The 13,406-nt window shown below is 46.0% G+C and overlaps 1 protein-coding gene across 1 annotated transcript in view; it reads right to left on the bottom strand.

The window, feature by feature from the left end:
- Nucleotides 1-11,110, bottom strand: part of GJA9 (gap junction protein alpha 9) — a 42,280-nt gene extending 31,170 nt beyond the window's left edge. Inside the window, exon 1 of the mRNA XM_085646821.1 lies at nucleotides 10,992-11,110. The gene's annotated coding sequence lies outside the window, so the exon portion shown is untranslated. The remainder of the gene's footprint in view (nucleotides 1-10,991) is intronic.
- Nucleotides 11,111-13,406: the final 2,296 nt, after the last annotated feature.

Below are 13,406 nucleotides of genomic sequence, written 5' to 3'. Positions count from 1 at the left end.
AAGTGAGAGTAAGAGGGCTTGAAGAGCAGTTCTAAAGTCGCTTTCTGGAAGAAACATTATCACTTTCTTTAGAAGAGAAAGATGGTATCAGGCCATCTTTGTATTTTAGGCAGTGGGTTTCTTGAGGTTAAGGTGGTTGAACAGGGTGAGTGAGTCCAAGTGACGTGGCTTCAGTGAAAGTTGGCGTTCAATGCTGTGAAGGTTCATGTCACCGGGACAGGTTTGTACTGCTTCTTGTTTGTTGTTCTTAGCAAATAACAGGAATGCTGTCTTGGTTGGGTTGAGCTTCAGGTTGGCACTGGAGATCCAGGTCTAGATGATGTGCAGGCAGTGTCTGAGGCGCTGGATGTCTGAAGCTGAAGAGACTTTCTAAAAGAGTTGTGTCTCATCAGCATATTGGTGAATCTTAATGCTGTTAGGTATGAGTGGCAAACCATGTGGCTCCATGTATAGGTTGAAGATGACAGGGAACCCTGGGGAATTCCGCAGGTGATAGAAACATTTTAAGGCTAGGTGGCAGTTCATTCAATCAAATACAGAGTGGCTGCTTGAAAGTTGCTCCATGTTGCTCTGTGCAGGCGCAACCCATCTGCAGCTTGAAGAGGGAAGAGGGACCCCCCTGCAGGTAGATACAGTGAGTGACCTCGCCTGCCTGCAGGGGGATGTCAACAGGGGTCCATGGGACATCCTTTCACCGCTCCAGAGGGCTGCCTCTAGGTTGCACTGACAGTGCGCCACTTTTTTGTTAGGTACTTTCAGTGCGCCCCAAAGTAATTATTTGCCTCTGAGACTGCGTCTGTTAAACAGCGTGGGCACAGAGGCAAATTGAAGAGGTGTGGTGCAGCGGCCAGGGCAGCTGACTACGGAGCACAGGGATCACGGTTCGATCCCCGGCTCCGGCGGCAGCTCAGCTCAGCACCATGTGACTCTGGGCAATAGCTCACTTAATTTCCACGACAGACCCCAGCTCCTTGAGACCCGTAAGGGTGAGTAGTTTGCGCTTTACAAATACGGATTTAAATTTAAATTGATTCCACCATTTCTATGGAACCATGCCCCCATGGAAACTAGGGAATACCCTATGAAGATAGCGCTGCCAATATTAATTAAGCATTGAAAATGCAAAAGGTCTCGCCTTTGATTAAGTTAAAGCCATTTGCTTTGCTAATGGTATTGTATAGCAAAGCAAATGGCTTTAACTTAATCAAAGGCGAGACCTAATGTTAGTTAGTGTCAGTCATGTCAGTCAGTCAGTGTCAGTCAGTCAGTCATTGTCAGTCAGTCAGTGGCATTCAGTCAGTCAGTTTCTGTCAGTGTCAGTCAGCCAGTGTCAGTCAGCCAGTGTCAGTGTGAGTCAGTGTCAGTCAGTCAGTGTCAGCCAGTCAGAGTCAGTGCCAGTCAGTCAGTGTCAGTCAGTGTCAGTCAGTGTCAGTCAGTCAGTGTCAGTCAGTCAGTGTCAGTCAGTGTCAGATAGTCATTGTCAGTCAGTCAGTCAGTGTCAGTCAGTCAGTGTCAGTCAGTGTCAGTCAGTCAGTTTCAGTCAGTGTCACTCAGTCAGTGTCAGACAGTCAGTCAGTGTCAGTCAGTCAGTATCAGTCAGTGTCAGTCAGTGTCAGTCAGTCAGTGTCAGTCAGTCAGTGTCAGCCAGTCAGTGTCAGCCAGTGTCTGGTAGCAGGGTTCGCTGTGTGTGGGGTGTTGGCTAGTAGCACCGCAAACCCTGCACCACAAAGCTTGTTGCCCGCCAACACCCCAAGCACCGCGGACCCTGCTTCCCGCCCATTCACCCCCACTTCAAGTACTAAACTAGCTCCTTAAGAACAGGAAGTCACTGCCACAGACCACTGCCTCACCGGCTAAGTGACGAGAGTGTGCCTTACGCAATCATACCTACAGAAAATATTCTATGCCAAAATACGCCAGCACCACAACCCCGACTGCCTCCATTGATTCACTAAACACACACATCCTGAGAACACACTGGAAAGGCACTCCACATGTGCAGTCCAACCTCTGCCAACCTCCCATGTCCCCACCTACAACTCCAATGCTAACTAACCTGCTACCCGCCAACACCTCAGCACCGCGAACCGTGCTACCTGCCAAAATCCCCAGCACCGCAAACCCTGCTGCCCGCCAACACCCCGAGCACCGCGAACCCTGCTACCTGCCAACACCCCCAGCACCGCAAACCCTGCTGCCCACCAACACCCCCCAGCACCCGAAACCCTGCTGCCCACCAACACCCCCCAGCACCGCAAACCCTGCTGCCCACCAACACCCCCAGCACCGCTAACCCTGCTGCACGCCAACACCCCCCAGCACCGCTAACCCGGCTGCCCGCCAACATCCCCAGCACCGCAAACTGTGCTGCCCGCCAACACCCCAAGCACCACAAACTGTGCTTCCCGCCAACACCCCGAACCCTGCTACCTGACCATCACCATGAACCCTGCTATCAGCCAACACCGCGAACCCTACCAACCAACACCACCAACCCTGCTACCAGCCAACACCCCTCAACACCACGAACCCTGCTACCAGCCAACACTACCAGTACTATATCGTCCAATGTCTCAACTGCTGCCAACCACTTGTCATTACTCCCCCCTGCAAACCTTTACTCACTCTTACTTCACTTATGAAGTTTACACACGCACCTGCCAACAGCCCTGGTGATACACACACCACCTGCCATCTCCACCAATGCAACACTACACCTGGCAGCGTCCCGAATGCCGTTCACTGCCCTGCTACCCATACCCCTAGTGATGCCAACCTACCCTACAATGTGCTGGTAACCCCACTGCTGCTTCTACCAGCCATTGCAGACCCCGCCCCCCAGAACATTACCTCCGCTTGGGAGAGGATGTAGCCCTACGGCTAGAGCTGCCAACTTTGGAGCTGGGGAACTGGGTATGGGCATCAGCTCAGCATCCTGTGATTATCCCAGTGCCTACTAAGAAATTAATGTGTCCTTGTATAGGGTAACTGGTGCTCATGTAAAACGCTCCAATACCTCAGGGTCGAGTTCGCGCTATATAAATCTGCGGGGGGGGGGGGGGAGAATGTTATTGGCCATTTGCAACTCCAAGCATCCAATGTTCTTAATTCGCGGTATATTTTGCCCGAGATGCTCTGTGCATCGATGGTTAGCAAAAATGTCTGCCTAAAACTGCGCTGCGGTGGTGTCATTTAATCTATTTTCCCATCCAGCAACGTGTCTGTGAACAGAAGATTAGTTAGCATGGTTTATTAAATAACTGTAATCGTTTACTTTTTAATACCCATCACAAACACATAAATTCCTGATGAACGATTTGTAACGTGTTCCAGAAACTAGTCAGGCAGGGATGCCAACATGTGCAAAAAAGCATAAAGACAATATGAACTTAATTCCAAACAGCCAGGAGATGCTGTACCAAGAGTGCATAGCTACGCAGGCTCACTGGGTTGAGCGCCAGCTGCGCAGGTCAGTGTGCAATCGTCAGAGCACAGGATCGGGGACCGGCAGGACTGATTCCTCCAATAATACTTCTAGTGGATGAAAAAAGGGATACCACAGCCAATTGAAAATACCCATAACTTGGTGTGTTAGACTGTCATTGATTCTAAAAATAAATCCTTAAAATTACATGGAAGCTTGAGTTTCACTGTTGAAGATTATATAAGAAATAGCCTTTCCACTGAAAACTCATTCCAGCCAGTGCACATCATTAGTATCGCCATATTTGTGGAAAATGAACCATGAAGACGTAGTTCATATTGCAAATATCAGCATATTAAAAATATCAGCATATATTATGCACATTTAAAGGAGAAAACGTTTATAGCACTCCAACCAAAAAAATATCTAATCCCAGCAGCCCAAACACCACGCATGCGTATAATAACTGACGGTTTCGGATACAAGAGGGCTCCGAGTCCATTTCTGTGACATCATGATGCAATCTTCGCTGCTATAACACAAGCGCCTCTGACCTGTTTTGAATAACACAAGTGTCATGAACATTTAACAGGTGGCTGCAAGACTCATCAACTGCGCGCGCTGAGAGCCTGTAAAACAGAGAGGAGACGCCATGCGCGTGCACATCGCCTGTCCGTGCGCGCACATGTCTCCCTTCGCTAGCAAAACTGACAACAATAGTCTCGCCAAGGCGAAAGCAGTGCATGCGCTGCGTTCGCTAGGCGAGACCTAAAAAAGGTGCCGCACAAGCGTTTGTGGCCCCTTCTGCCATACTAAAGTGTCCTAGGGACACACAAAGCGGGCAGTTTCGGTAATACAGCCCCCAGAGGTGCCCATTCCGAAAGACTGAACCCATTCCACGTGTTCAGGTTTCACATACAGAGGTTGGGTCAGTACTCAATTTGTGTCACTGGTAGCTTGTGATGGGCACCACACAGGCCTGCAATGACACTCGTTTTTGTGATTTGGGACCTATTTTTCATCATCATAGTTTTACCCAGAGCAAGAGAGAGAACGGCAGAAAAGGAACAAAACAGCAGGAAAAGAGAAATAGAAAAACAAAGAAAAGGTACAATGCAGGGATGGAAAAAAAACCTTCAAAGTGTCAGGAAGTGCAAGCTTGTAGAAGAAAAGTGCATGATGTGTAATCAATCCTAGCTACCCTTGCTATTAAGTAACCGTGGCATTGAGCTGCACCAGCGGCAGGATCCTAAGAAAACCTTTAGGACTGGAACTTCTATTTTTCTACATTAGGTACTTGGTAGGATGAAATGATGAGCCATAGGCTGCTTTAAAATCAAGTTTGAAAGGCTAATTCAAACATTGTCCAAGATGCTACAATAGGCCGTAAAGGAATTCCACATAACCCAACCTGTAGCTAGGAACCAGGCACTTATTTCCATCTTAGAAACTGTGGAATTTGAACAAACTCATGACCCCTTTCCATGAAGTAGAGCCTATGATACAGAAGAAATGGGATGCACCTGTCCCTCAGAAGTTAACATGTAGTCCTCTCATTTGCCAATATCTAAGCAGTGAGGTGGCAGTAGGCCTCTAACCCTAGTGCCACAGGAGCAACCTGTAACCTTAGGATATCACCAAAGATCCTAATAGAGTTATTTTCATTGATGCAGAGCACATCTTGCAATCTTATACCAACTAGCTTTCTGTTCTTTCTAAAGTTGTCTGTCTGATAACTCTTAATAAACACATTGTATTACGTATACTGGTGTGGTTCTCTGTTATCACCATTTAGATACTCTTCATGTCTTTGGTGGGGAAGTTACGACTGTATTTGGTGCAAACAGCTTTTATCACCGAGTATGAATGTAGGCTTCTAGAGGAGGTAATGTGGAATAAGAATGTTGGTGGATATTTCTGTGTGACATTTTGTTGCAGTGGTAATGTGTTTTGTTGTTTTTTTCTAGTGCTTTGTTTTTGAGAAGCGTTGTTATACTGTGTCGTGTTTTACTGTGACTGTTGTTTTGGCTGTTTATGGGATTGTACCCTGAACAGTTTTAACTGGTGTGTTATGATGTCTTCTGTATGTTTTTGTGATTTATTCTTTTGTATGGTATGTCAACAAATGCTGCTACATTTCCATCCAAAAGCCCATCTTTTTTAAATTCCTGGGACAATCAACTATTTACCGTAGACTCGGGTGGCAAATTAGCCCTATTCCAACTCTTCAAATATTTAAGACTCCAGTCAGATGGAAACTTTGGCATAAACTTTGTCTTAAATTAACACTTGCTGCACTCGCTTTATGTGATATGCCCCAGAAAATATTAGAGATCACTTTAAAATATTATATTGACATTTCATGAATTACAAAGGCATTCGGTACGTGCTATTTTGTCGCCCAAATCTGAAAAACATCCATTTTCAACATTCACAGTTACATTGCCACTGTCCAAAAATGTATTAGGAATCACAACAATAAAAACAAGTTTTTTAAATATTGTGCTGGGCGTTCAAAGACGTAAAATTGATTGATTTGGCAGAAGTCACTGACTTCTGAAATTCAATATTTTTGTCATGGCTTTAACTAGGGTTGCAGGAAATACGGGGAGGAGGAAGAAAGATGGTGGGAAATAAAGCAAAATGTAGGTGCCTCACTTTAGGGCAGCTTGTTGCTTATATGGCAGTTATGCAGTTCCGGCTAAGAGCCATACCCTCTCTCTCTCTCTCTCTCTGTCTCTCTCTCTCTCTCTCTCTCTCCCACTGTCCTTTTTTAGGTCGGACATCAGCACACATGTGCTGTCTGCAGGACCTGCTGTAATCACTCTACAGAGTGTTATTACAGCTGCTGCTTGCCATTGGTTGTAAACTCTATTGCTCTTGTATCCTGGCTCCTTACTGGCCGGTGCTCCCAATACATCACTTCCGTTTGTATGCCAGGAGCACCGGCCAACTACAGTTTCCTTACACTGTAGGTTACTATGTATTTGTTTATGGACTCCTTTGTTTTTCAAGCACAACATTCCGCGCTTTACCTTGCGTTTGCTGTCCGTTCCTTCCTTGCGTTTGCCATTCGTTCCTTCCCACGATGTGCTACTCCAGTGCCTGCTTTCATTAGCCCAGACAAGTCAGCCTAGTCTTCGGTGTAGCCCAAATGTGCCTCCCCATTACTTGAGCCACAGCACTACTTATTTCCTGTGACTCCCTCTGGCTGTCCCGCCGCTCAGTCAGTTCTTGTTTTTTTTGTTTACCAACACACGCACCCTCAACAATGGCGCCTGCCGCCCGCAGCCACCTCTGGCCCCGGACACCATGCTTTAGGATTCAGCACGGAGCCTGCTTTTATAATAACATGGGCATTTTGTGGCACCTGCCGCCCGCAGCCCACTCTGGCCCCCGGTGCTGTGCTTTAGGTTTTAGCACTGCGCCCGCTTTTACAATAACATGGGTGTTTTGTGGCTCCTGCCGCCAGCAGCCCCCTCTGGCCCCGAGTGCCGTGCTTTAGGTTTCAGCACGGTGCCCACTTTTACAATAACATGGGCGTTTCGTGGCACATGCCGCCAGCAGCCCCCTCTGGCCCCAGGCGCCGTGCTTTAGGTTTCAGCACGGTGCCCACTTTTACAATAACGTGTGTTTCGGGACTGGTTTGTTTGTTCGAGCACCTAAACAGAGCAACTATATTTCCTCACAGGGCTGATAAAATGAAGTCAGAGGCAAACTGGGTTATTTGCAAGCGGCATTTAAACTTGTGTGCTCTAGAAAGCTACAGATTTTTCCAAAAGACAGCACGCTGATAGTTACAGAAGCGATAGGTTAACTAAATACTGAAGGGAAAACAAGCTTTGCTGTAGGAACAAGGCACGTCCTCTTTCCTATGATACTAAACAGTTACAAATCCTTTATAGCTGCAGAAAAGTGTATTTAACTTACAATATATATTAAGTCCACAGAAATGCAGTGAAAAAATAAACTTCCGGCTACTCTCGAACATGGGAATTCGTTCCTGGTTCCCGCTGTATTGAAGGGTAACTTCCAAATTGTGTTGAAGTGTTTACAGTTTTGTGCTTTGCACTTGATTTCGAATGAAGCAAGACTTTTGTATCCATTGCCGTGTAGTGTTAATTGGCATTTCAGATGCGATGCATGACTTAATGACCCCCATTATTTTTTTTTAGCATTATTAGAGTTGAGATGAGTCACCAGGCAATTCTTGAATTGTCCGCTGCCCTGTCGCACACTTATTGGAATTTTATATGACGTGTTATTGGTAATTTTACCTTCATCTAGTTGTGTGTGTATCTCTGTTTTTTAGGGCTATCAAGAACAGCTGCGGCAAAATGCCCTCGATTCCTGATGCTTCGTAAAATCCTTTTTGTGTGATTTGCAGAGTGTCTTAGTTGCAGCATCGCTTTTGATTTAACCAGAACTTCATTCGGACTTCCGTATTCCAAACACAGGTATGATGCCACTGGAACAACTACACACCGTTTGAAACTGGTTCAATGGACGCCGGCCCTCTTAAAGTGTACAGCATAATATTTAGAAGTGTTCGAAATTGCTAGCTTGCTTCTTTTTCTGAAGCATAACAAAGTTCTATGGTGAACTTCTGGAAAGTTGTGTCCTTTTCTGAGTGAAAATGATTTCGTAATGCAGAAAATATTTTTCAAAGGCAAGGATGGACTAAGAAATTCCTGATTTGCTCAAAGAGCAAAAAATTACAAATTTTGCACAACTTGACTGCTGAAAAACAATTACATAACTCTAGTAATCATACACGCACGTGTTATCACAGTGCAAATGCACACCTGTGCTATATACAACACACACATATAAACATTACATTAATGCACTGCGTTAAATTGTAACCATATGGCCTGTATTTTTTTAACTCTTGCATTCCGGTGCAATAAATGAAGGGAAAAGAGTACCACTGATCCTGGAACAATGTTGCAGCACTAGTTTTAGAGGCGGATCAAAGGCCATTTAAAATGTAAATCTGACCGAGCCAAGTCGCCATTTTCACATATATACGTATATAACAGCAGAACAGGGCATCTAGGATCGGAACTATGGCATAAAAACATTATAGCATTTTGCACACGATTGTAAATGTTCCTGTGGGCACTGAAGCCACCTTTGTATAAACCATGGGTACTCACAAACATTTTCCCATTGGCCCAAAAAAGTTTGGTCTCTGGTGCACCCGAGGGCTGCATTGATTCCAGTAGTACGGCAGTCAGTGCGGAGCTGGGGCAAGTGCATGGGGGTAGGGTTAATCTGGGTGTTGGGAAAGTGAAGGATGTACATATAGTGACTGAATTGCACAATGCACAACCAGAAAAGAATGGAATCAATCTCGGCTTCCCCACTTAACTAAATTGTGTGATCCTAGGCAATTGGTTGACTTCGCTTTCCATTCTTATTCTTCATTATCACATATAGGAAGACCTAAAAGTACATTACTTCAAGGTGTACGCTGTACAAAACCTTCTCCTGGGCTTGATTTAATAAACTATAATGTTATTCATGTATAATAGCAACCCAGGCCATCCAAAGGGTGTACATAACAACTGGCTTGCATCTTAGGTCACTATTGGCATGGTTGCTAGGGTGGGGGTAGCATGAATGTTTCTAAATGCATGTTTGAAAACCATCACTTAAAAAATAAAAAAAACTTCTCAATCCACTGACATAATCTGATGTACTAAAATGAAACAGTTACGCATGTTAATGGAATACACTTTTTGAATAGTGAAGAAACTATCTCATATTTTTATACATTTTCTGTAAAGTGTTTTTTTAAAACTCTTTTTATTAAACCATGAAATTGTTGTACATACAAAGAGCATTTATACTGTAGCGTCAATCTTATTTTTTACAGTTGAAATTTCTATCATTGTTGACAAGTGAAGGTCCACATCAATAAAGAATACAGTTGGTCCCCGCATCCCTCTTAAAGTCCACGATGTACCTGCAATGCCGCCCAAATGTTCTCTCCTTTCTCGGGGCACCCTCTACTTTTTATAATCTGTAAAGTTTTTTTTTTAAACAAAGGTGTTCCTAAAATTAAGGGGCGCAGGACACTCTAATTACTTCCTTTCTTTATCTTCAATTAACCTTTAAATTAATGCTTGCCCATTTATTTAACATCTTTATAATGGTAGTCCTGATTCAAGGGGCCGCATATAAAGGTCGGAAGGGATGCAAGCAGCCCCTGGGCTGTACTTTTACTATCACTGGTATACACAACATAAATTAAAGTTGATGAGATGAACTGTACTACAGAAATGTCTGTTCGGAGTGTGAACTGAACTTCGATGGGAACAGTTTGCACAATTCAAGTGCTTCTTGAAGTACAAGAGAATTGCTTAACAGGCTCTCAGTGCACACAGTTCTCTTGGGCTCGCATCCAGAAAATAATGGAAGCGTTAAAGAACATTTTGTAGTTTATATTCAGAGAAAGCGGTATTACCTCATCAAGGAATATGGTAATACCACTCTTTCAGCACACGCCAAAAACTACTGCTAACTCTACACCTTTAAATGCTGAAAAACGTACAAGTTCCTTCTCATATAAATGTAAACTTCCGGTAATAGTTCCATTACAGAATAGTGTTACCCCTACCAGCCTGACCTTCTACAACTGATGGCCTGACACAGATGTTGAGCGTGAGGTCAGCTGCCATACTCGTGCTGTTTACTAAATGTGTTCTGTGACTCCTCACTCCTGGTGCAAAGTGTGATGTGTGCTAGTGCACTGTACGTGGCCCTTCCTGGCCATATGCGATAAGTGTACTTGGTCTACCATTTGAGCAATGTCGAACTGTATATATCCACCGCTATACGCTCAGTTTGGATTCCGTCGTGCACTGGTGTATCCCCGTTAAACAGTTGGCACCAATGGTGTCGCACGGATGCCCTTAGCCACGGTGCAAGCAAGAACAAGCATTTGCAATGCAATAGGTCTCGCAGTTTCAAAAATTTGACCTACTGGTCTTGTAAATGACAATGCCTTTGATTATTGCAGGTTTTCTCAACACATAAATAAAACGCATTTGTCATTTACAATTGCAATATCTCAAAATGTCACAAATAAGAGACCTACTGCATTGCAAACGCGTGTTTCTGATTATTAATCCTTTGGAAAGTCTAAATGGCACGGGTGTGTCCAGATGTGGCTCCTGAGCTCGCTGTGCCATGGGCTCAAGCTGCGCAACACTGATGAGCCCAAGAAGGCCAAACATCACAGGGTTGTGTAGTTCCAGTTGAAGATCCACTTTTCGGATGTGGTTTCTCCATGCATACATTGCACAGATATCTTTTATTGTTTATCTCTCCTATATTTCCCATGCCCCTCTTTTTGTAGCGCACCAGAGACTGGAGAATGCTAATTTGGGAACAGTAAATAGGGGTTTCTAAATTAAAGGTCCATTATAGTACAAAACAACAAAGTAGGAAACAAATACATGCCGGAGAACATAAGTAGGAAACAAATACATGCCGGAGAACATAAGTAGGAAACAAATACATGCCGGATAACATAAGAAAAAATGCAAACGTCACAAACCTTCTTTTCGTGTCGTGTCAAGTTAGCTTGTCCGTCGCCTTCACTGACGTTTCCATCGCTGGGCTTTCTCTCATCCACAGGAAAGAGGTAAAGGGCACCCGTGTATTAGCTCCTCTTCCTCGGTGCGATCCCTGTGTGCAGCGGAATCTCGTGCACGCGGAAGTTATAGCGTCTAGAAAATCAATTCACAGTGACGCTGGCTGCAGTACAGCTGTAATCAAACGTCCTTCAGTGCTACAGCTACACTCCACATGAAGGGATTGAATGTAAGCTCCTCTGGCCATGCGCATATATCAGAGATTGGCATAAAGCGGCCTTAAAAAATAAAGTGGCCTTAAAATCACATACAAATGTGAAGGAAGTTCCCAGAAATGTAATAATGGGGACGCGTGCGTGGAAGGAAAATATAGTATTGTGCAAGGAGAGAAACTGGAATATGGGAGAAGTGAAAATGCAGCCTCACAATCATCTAGAAAGTTATATGAGGAATCAATCTTACGAAAGTAAATATTGCCAAGGAGCGGCCATCACTGATGCATCAAGTGCCATGCCGCCTGCACTTTGTGCTAAGAGAGGACAGGAAGACTAACAACCCTAAACATGAATGACACACAGAGACACTGAAGCAAGCTTGCACAACAAACAACATGGTGACAATCACCCACGTGGAAAGAACGGAACACCATAGGTCGGCTGTCCCTTGCTCTTCTCTCTGGTGGATGGGATAAGGCAGGTGCGCTTTGCTGCCACGTCTCAATTTATCACATTGAGCAAGAGATCGGCAACGTACAGGCTAGGCTAAGACCACAGAATGCTATGGTCATCATAAAGGTGACAAGAACCTGCCCTAGCCACATGGCATGACAGACATACAGCTCTTTCAGAAATTAACTGTTCTAAAAAGCTTCTGCACGAATTAAGCTTGCTTGAAATTATTTCCAATCCATAAACTCAAATGAAAAGATTAAGGGGCATATCATCAAGGCCATGCGATAATTATCGCTCAGCGCTCTTAGCGCGAGGATAATTATTGCCGGCCAGTTCTGAATTTTATCGCGGAGATAGCGTGCTATCAGCAACGCTTATCTCCAAAGCGATAAAATTCAGAGCGCAAGCTGCCAATTGTGCGATTATCGCTGGAAATACAGCGATAATTGCACAAGGTTTGGCGAAAGCTTGCTGATAGGGCAATCAATCAGTCAATCAATCAGATCATTTGTAAAGCGCACTACTTACCCGTGAGGGTTTCAAGGCGCTGAGGGAGGGTGCGGGGGGGGTGTGCTGCTGCTACTGGTCGAAGAGCCAGGTCTTGAGTCGTCTCCTGAAGGTCAGCAGGTCTTCGGTTTGTCGTAGGTTGAGGGGGAGGGTGTTCCAGGTCTTGGCGGCGCGGTGGGAGAAGGATCTGCCTCCGGATGTGGTTCTACAGATGCGCGGGACCGTGGCCAGGGCGTGGTCAGCGGAGAGGAGTTTCCTGAACATAGAAGGAGAGTCGACTGTTGAGATAGGCTGGGCCGGTTTTGTGGAGTGCCTTGTGTGCGTGGACCAGGAGCTTGAAGGAGATTCTTCTGTCGACGGGGAGCCAGTGCAGGTTCCTCAGGTGGGGGGTGATGTGGTCGTGGCGCGGGACGTCGAGGATTAGGCGTGCAGAGGTGTTCTGGATTCTTTGCAGTCTGTTGATGAGCTTGGACGAGGCTCCGGCATAGAGGGCGTTTCCGTAGTTGAGTCTGCTGCTGACTAGGGCCTGGGTGACTGTTTTCCTTGTGTTTGTCGGGATCCGTCTGTAGATCTTGCGGAGCATGCGGAGGGTGTTGAAGCAGGTGGAGGAGACTGCGTTGACTTGTTTGGTCATGGTGAGTTTTGAGTCGAGGATGACTCCCAGGTTGCGTGCGTGGTTGGTAAGAGCCGCGGGTGTCCCCAGGGATGCGGGCCACCAGGAGTCGTCCCATGCTGAGGGTTTGGGCCCGAAGATGAGGATCTCCGTCTTGTCTGAGTTCAGCTTAAGTCGGCTTTCCTTCATCCAGTCGGCGACGGCCCTCATTCCCTGGTGGAGGTTGGATTTGGCGGTGAGGGGGTCCTTGGTGATGGAGAGGATCAGCTGCGTGTTGTCGGCGTAGGAGATTATGTTGAGGTCGTGCTGTCGGGCGATGCGTGCTAGTAGTGCCATGTAGACGTTGAACAGCGTCGGGCTGAGGGAGGATCCCTGTGAGACGCCGCAGATGATCTCGGAGGTTTCGGACCGGAACGGGGGGAGGCGGACTCTCTAAGTTCTGCCGGTGAGGAAGGAGGTGGTCCAGTCCAAGGCTTGTCTCGGATCCCTGCGTCGTGGAGGCGCGTGCATAGTGTGCGGTGGCAGACGGTATTGAAGCCGGCGGAGAGATCCAGGAGGATGAGGGCCGCCGTCTCGCCATTGTCTAG

This window comes from Triturus cristatus, chromosome 3_2 (assembly GCF_964204655.1).
Source record: "Triturus cristatus chromosome 3_2, aTriCri1.1, whole genome shotgun sequence".
Lineage (NCBI taxonomy): Eukaryota > Metazoa > Chordata > Amphibia > Caudata > Salamandridae > Triturus > Triturus cristatus.
The sequence above is the reverse complement of the archived record's forward strand: the minus strand, read 5'-3'. Positions and strand labels throughout refer to the sequence as shown.